General features: G+C 46.7%; 1 protein-coding gene across 1 annotated transcript in view; it reads left to right on the top strand.

Moving 5' to 3' along the window:
- samd12 (sterile alpha motif domain containing 12) overlaps nucleotides 1-6533 on the top strand; it is a 73542-nt gene that overhangs the window by 21553 nt on the left and 45456 nt on the right.

Raw genomic sequence — 6533 nt, 5'->3', positions numbered from 1 at the left:
TCCTCTGGACAAACAAACAGAGGAGAACTTTTTTTTCACTGCACATCGGGGCTGGTGCAACATTTTAACATCAAAAATCAATGTTTCCCATCTTCACTTTCCACCGGTGTTGCCAGAGAACTCTCTTCCTCTTCCTCTTCCTCTTCCTCCTCCTTCGTCCTCACCTCGGGCCCAGTTTGACATAAACACACTGGGCTCATTAAAAGTCCATTAAGGAATATTCAGACGTGGTTAGACGCCGGTCGCTGATCTGTCATTATCATGGAGTCCAAACAGACCAGGGATCAGCGATGAAGACGAAGAGGAAGAGGAAGAGGCAGGACTGAAGGATGGGCACGGCCTGGTGCAGTCCAGAGAGCGGAGGCCGGTGAGACCTACCTGGGTCTTTCCTGCATTTGTGGACAAATGAGGACTGATGGTCCACCTCTGTCCCTGGACGGACGTCTTCATCACACAGGAGCGGTCGGATAAATGAACCTCCAGCCTGATATTATAAGATCCACCGGTGCCGTCAGGCCCTCATTCATAATTCATACCCAGTATTATTGGCAGCATAACAGAGGGTGACCAATGATGAAGGTCAAAGGTCAAAGCCATTTTTTTTTACTATTTTAAATTATGCCCACCCCCGCGTCCCCCTTCAAAAAAGGACTGAACGTCTCTGGAGTGATGAGGCAGCGATCGCAGCCCGTGATGACGGAGAGACGTCCAGTGAATGAGACAAAGAGACAAATATGGCAGCTGCTCCGACAGCTCCACCGGTGGCCGTCGCTTTGTATCATTTCCAAGAGGAGGGAACGTGGACATGTGGTGTGTTTGATCCTCAGACGGAGGCAGCGCTGGTTAACGATGCCGTCGGCTGAGGTGATTACGCCGCAAAGTGTTGAGTCAAATGTAATCACTCTTCCTTCAGTCGTCTGTTCTGGAAAACGCCGCCGTTGTCCTTCCATATGGAGGGAAATGAGTCCTCGGAGACGCCGAAGGACACGCTGTCCAGCTCTTACATTAGGACCGGCTGCACACTTGTCTCTCTGCGTACATCTGCACCGCAGCCTCTGTGGGGCGCCAGTGTGTCCGCGTGGGCCGCATGAGTATAAAGTAGGCTGTGGACAAGATGGTGTGGGCTACATGTTGGCCTGTTGCCCGCTACCCAGATAACAGAGCATTAGCATTAGGGGCTGATGGGAAATCCTGATGATTGTAATGTCACATTCTAATGTGCACCCACAGGTGGCGTAAGAGAGCGTTTATTTATCTTCTTTGTTGGTAATGGTGTCGTTACAGATAATCTAATTATAATAATTAATGTCACTAAGGCGACGGAGGGACATGATGTCGTGGTTTTATAGCATGTCACAAACAACGTTTTTATGCGCATACCGCCACCTACTGTACTGGAGTGGGATGAGCACCAAGTGTTTTTTAGAAAACACAGCCTACTCTTTACACCTTGATGCTCGATTAATTTTTTTTAGATGTAAAATCAGATGTATCAGATTTTAATTTATTCACTGTGCAACAATAAATCATTTTCAATTCTCTTTTCTAATCTCGTTTGATAAGTTAGTTAATTAAATATAGAAGTCAGTTTAGCTCCAATGAGGAACGTGACGACATGGTTTTGTCTCAGTTCTGAACTCTAACTGAGTCCTGTCATCGTGTCCAACCGCGAAAAAGTTCTGCGAACACATCGCGGCGTCCCCGGTGCAGCTGGTTAGCTCCTCAGACCCCGGGGGCTCTCCACAGGTCGTTAGCTCAGGCGAACAAACAGAGGCGCGGCGTAATGACCAGCTAACTGGAATAGATCAGCAGAGGTGAGCGCCAGCAGGGGGTGCAGCTGCCGCTGTGACAGAGATTGAAATGAGACTATTATCCATGTGGGTGTGTTTCGGTGGCGCTCACTCTCCGCCGCCGCCGCTGCTCCTCCGACCACGGTGATGAATGACATTAGCATGGAGTCACTGCTGCTGGCTGCACAAGCCTGGCTTTTAGCTCGGTGGCTACAAGCGACTGGGTGACTGCTCCAATCAGCAGCTATTTACTTGAAGGACTTCCCCACTGTGCCGCGTCAGTGAAATGTGCCCGCGGTGTCGCTCCGTGTTATGTTGTGCCATCGGCAGATAATTGAATCCACTGCTGTTATTCTGCCGTCGTTCCTGAAGAGGCGTCCATTGCACATGGCAGCCAGAAAATCCACTGGTTATTATCCAGTGTTTGACAGAGTGCAGTCTGCTGCTGCTGCTGCTGCTGCTGCTGCTGCTGCGTTGACATCCATCCCCAGAGGACATGCATACGAACAGACAGTTGTACAGGAGGTTTGAGGAAAGTGTGTCACTGTAATCTGGAGTTTACTGCAGGAGTCTGTCAGAGGAAAACACTGAGGCCACGGAGCAGCAACCACTGACAACTCTGAGGAGTGAGGCCTGAGTCATTAAGACACAGACTGAAGCCCAGAGTTAGTAACACAGTCAGACATGTTCCATATCCGTAGACCGTGGAACAAATAAGGACGTTGGTTCTTCCAGTGCAGGCTACGGTGGCACGGCTTGACGGAGGATGACGTTAGTGTTTACATAAACTCTGGTCTGAAGTACAGCGTCAGTTTCCATCTTTATAGAATAAGAGTCAGTTTGGTAAATTATGGTCAAATGTGGCGATGACTCGTGTTGGTTGTTGGTTAAATTCCCTGTTATTTATGGCTAACTATAAACTGTTTTTTTTTCACTGAATTCATACCTGTTTTCCGTTGGGTTTTGTTTGGCTACGTTCACCATTTTTCTGGGGCTAATGTAAGTCTGGATTTAAGCTAACTCTAAACTTTTTTTTAAGTGTCTTTTTTTTCTTGTTTTCCAAGTCTGGATTTAAGCTAACTCTAAACTATTTTTAAGTGTCTTTTTTTTTCATGTTTTCCATCTGGTTTCTGGCTTAACTTCTGACTCATTTCAGCGAACATCACACTGTTCATACTTTTGGTCAAACCTAAAAATGTGAAGGAGATTTTGACCCTCTCTTAGTCAAGGACACGGTCACATGGTGTTTAAAAATGGTAGGAAGGGTTTGTGAGAAATAGTCAAGGACACGGTCACATGGTGTTTTAATTTGGTAGGAAGAGTTTGTGAAAGAAGTTGGTAGAATGTTTTGAAATGAGATGCAACTAGTGGTCAAAGTAGGTACTGCAACTGTGCATACTATTGACTTTTCCTAGGTGAATCTCCAGCTCAGACTCTGTCAGCTCCCCTCAGTCCTGGTGGATATTTAAGCCCCTCCCTTTCACTCCGTTCTCAGCCACAGTCGTCCTGCGGAGCCATAATGACAGTGTCATTTCAGCTGCACCTGCAGAATAAAGTCCGACTCCTGCAGGATCAGCGTCTGCGTCCGTGTGTGTACTTTTGTCAGACGTGCGTACCTGCTGTATTTCCTGTGTATTTGTGTGTACACACAGGTACTTTAAGCCCCCCATTCATCACAGCCGTGCTCGCCGGAGTCGGGCTTTAGCTGCAGATTAATCGGTTCCGGCCCAACACTGCTGCCGCGCCGCTGCTCATTAATCTACTTCCCATGAACAATATGTTGGTCTGCACAGCTCGGTGTGTACAACATGGCCGCCGCTGTTAGAGAAATGACGGGATGTGAGAGCACTTTGGAAAGACTCACCTCAGGAGGAAGGAGGTGGGTTGTGAGTGCGGTGCGGTCCGGTTGGGTCAGTGTTTCCATTTGCTTCCAGTTTCCATCCAGTGTTTTTGACCAGACTTTCAAAATAAGAGCTTTCTCTCAGACCAGAGGTCAAACGTCCAGGACAGAGTTTAGAGTTTGGAAGAACCCTGACCCAGAGGCTGGGAAGAACAGCTGACTGGAGTTGGTGAAAATATGGGCCAGACTGGACACTCAAGCTTTTATTTTGTCGGGAAAGTTGGGTGGACAGGAAGCAGTTTTCAGTCTGTGAGGAACATTTGGTACATAATTATTATGATTTTTTTTCTTCCGCTGAAGAACAACTTATTTCATCTTGAAGAAAATTTTCTTCAAATCTTGCGTTTTCGTCTCGTCAGTCTAACTGTCGTGATTCTCTTGACCACTTCCCTCCTGTCCTTCTCCTCACGGCCATCCTGCACCGCTCTGCGTATTAATTGTGGTTTTGAAAAAAGAAAAAAAAATTCCCAGCCCAGACGCGGTGGGACGGTCGATGCCAGTGACTCAGAACTGAAGGATAAGACGGAGGAAGCTTGGCCTCCGTACAGACGCTGTTCCTCCCTGCTGACTGTGAACTTGGCGAGAGCCGAGAAGAAGATGAAGAAGAAGAAGAAGAAGCAGCAGCAGCACGTTGGCACGCACCGCCGCCCAGAACTGGCACTTTGTTCAGAGTCATCAAGCTTCTCATTCCCCACACTTCCACCGCCGCCGCCGCCGCCGTCGTCCACATTTCCACACGTTACAAGTCGTTCTGGCAGAGAAGACGCCGGAGTTGAAGAAAAACTCCTGAAATTCCCTGGATTTGTCTGTGAAAATTCCTAGGTTTTTGTGCTTTTATGAAGCTTTTGAACATTCATTCCCTCACAGCCGTTCTGTGACTTGTTTCTTTTTTTAAATCTCTGTGAATGTCTTTTCCTTTTCTTATCTTTTCCAACTGTCAGGAGGAGCAGACAAAGCCGTGATGGTAGTTTGAGCTGCAGGCCTGTGGTGGAGACCTGGTCGCAGCACTCAGTCTCTGACTGATGGTAGAGGTTGTTGGTTGACACTGACATCAGTTCACTGGAGCGTGTCAGACCATCCTCTACTGGAGAAGAAAAAAAAAACAAAAAAGAAAAAAAACACTTTAATCATTTAAGGCGTCTGTCTTCCTGCAGCATGAAGAGAGAAAACATGTTGTCAGGTTTATGTTTTTTTAATCCCAACCCTGCGGAGTGTGAGCTCTTTAAGACACGACACCGTACTTTATTTCTGAAGGTGTCGGGAATGTTTTGGATACAAGTCTGACACGTCCTCCGCTTCATTAGGAGGATTCACATTCCATCACTAAGAATTAAATATGTTTCTATATATATATATTTTTTTTTTTTCTTCATTGTAACAAATTTGATCAAACGACAAAACCTGAGATTTAATCCAATTTTCACACCGTTCCACCTTTGGCCGTGAGTTCTGTTCATTTTTCAGGTGAAGTAAACAGATTCCGATGAGGAGAACGCAGACGCAGAGTCGACCTCGACAGTTGATCGTTTGTTATCTTCCACGGTAACTTTGAGCCTCCTGCGTCGCTGCGCGTCTCGTCGTCGGCGTCGTCTAATTAAAAAGGACGTTAACTGGAGCTCTGTTTCCATGCCAATCTATCTTGGGTTACAGACTGAAATGCCAAGTGATGACGGCTCCGTATTTATAAAGCCCCGACTTCAGTCTTTACATCTACCTTTGTTTTTCATCCGTTCTTCCTTCTGTTGCAACTTAAATTCATTGAATTCCCTCCTCACTCTTCCTGACTCTCCATCGTCCTCTTTCATCTACTACTACTCTCACTTTTATGGCTCTTCGTAGCCGCTGCAGTGTTTATGTACAGTAATGGCCTCTCGGAGCGCCGTTTTCCTCCGTAGCCTTTTAAGTGCGTTTGGCGTTTCCTCCCCATCTGGCCGTAGCTCTGTGCAGAGAGTTGCTTTTGTTAAAGCCGGAGACGACGGCCGTGGGAAACCAGTGACTCTGAAACGTACTTAGCTCCTCCAACGACTCCCTCCTGGGCTGTGGAGGCAAAGAGCTGCCGGGAGACCCAGTGTGTGCTAATGGTCCAAAATAGATCATCCAAATAAGTTTGGAGATGAGAAAATATCAAGTCCTGACCCTGAAAAATTCCTGCAACTGAATTTCATTTTCACCGCAGATCAATTTCATGGTCACAGAGCAGTAAATTAGGCTTTTTGGGTTTTTTTTTTTTTTTTTTTTAAATGGGAGAAAAACATGAACTGATCTGTCAGTCAAGTACTCAAGTACTCAGTACATGCTACGCTACAACCTGCAGAGATAGAAATAAAAGATATTCTCAATCAGACCTGACTCCACACACAAACACAGACTCTCAAAAACGACTTTTATTGGTGGTCGTTTTTATAGTAATCGCCATATGCTGCCCCTTGGTGGCGCCGTGCTTTAACTGGCTACAATGCTAAGCAGTGGGCTAAAACGAAGAACTAAGCAACCGCTACCTCTTGTGGTGCCTTGAAGGTACTGCTTTAGTCTAGGAGTCCAGACTGTAGAACTCTTCAACTCACTTAAATCAACAGCATGTAATTCACCGTGGTTTCCTGTTGGTGCGGTCAGGTGGCTGCTCGGTCTGAGCGACGGCTGCACAAGACAAACAAACAAAAAGAAAAACCAGTAGAGACTTGTTTTTTTGGTCAAATGGAAACATGGGGTGAAATGTTTCCTTTAGTGTCACATGGTTCAGAAAAAAGAGGCCAATCAGACCCAGGTTCTGTCCGGCGCTAATGTTCTGCTTTACAACTACTCAGAGTATTCTTCCCCCCCCCTCCCACCCCCTACCCCCCGCC

The sequence above is a fragment of the Cynoglossus semilaevis genome, chromosome 18, assembly GCF_000523025.1.
Source record: "Cynoglossus semilaevis isolate Cse_v1.0 chromosome 18, Cse_v1.0, whole genome shotgun sequence".
Lineage (NCBI taxonomy): Eukaryota > Metazoa > Chordata > Actinopteri > Pleuronectiformes > Cynoglossidae > Cynoglossus > Cynoglossus semilaevis.
The sequence above is the reverse complement of the archived record's forward strand: the minus strand, read 5'-3'. Positions and strand labels throughout refer to the sequence as shown.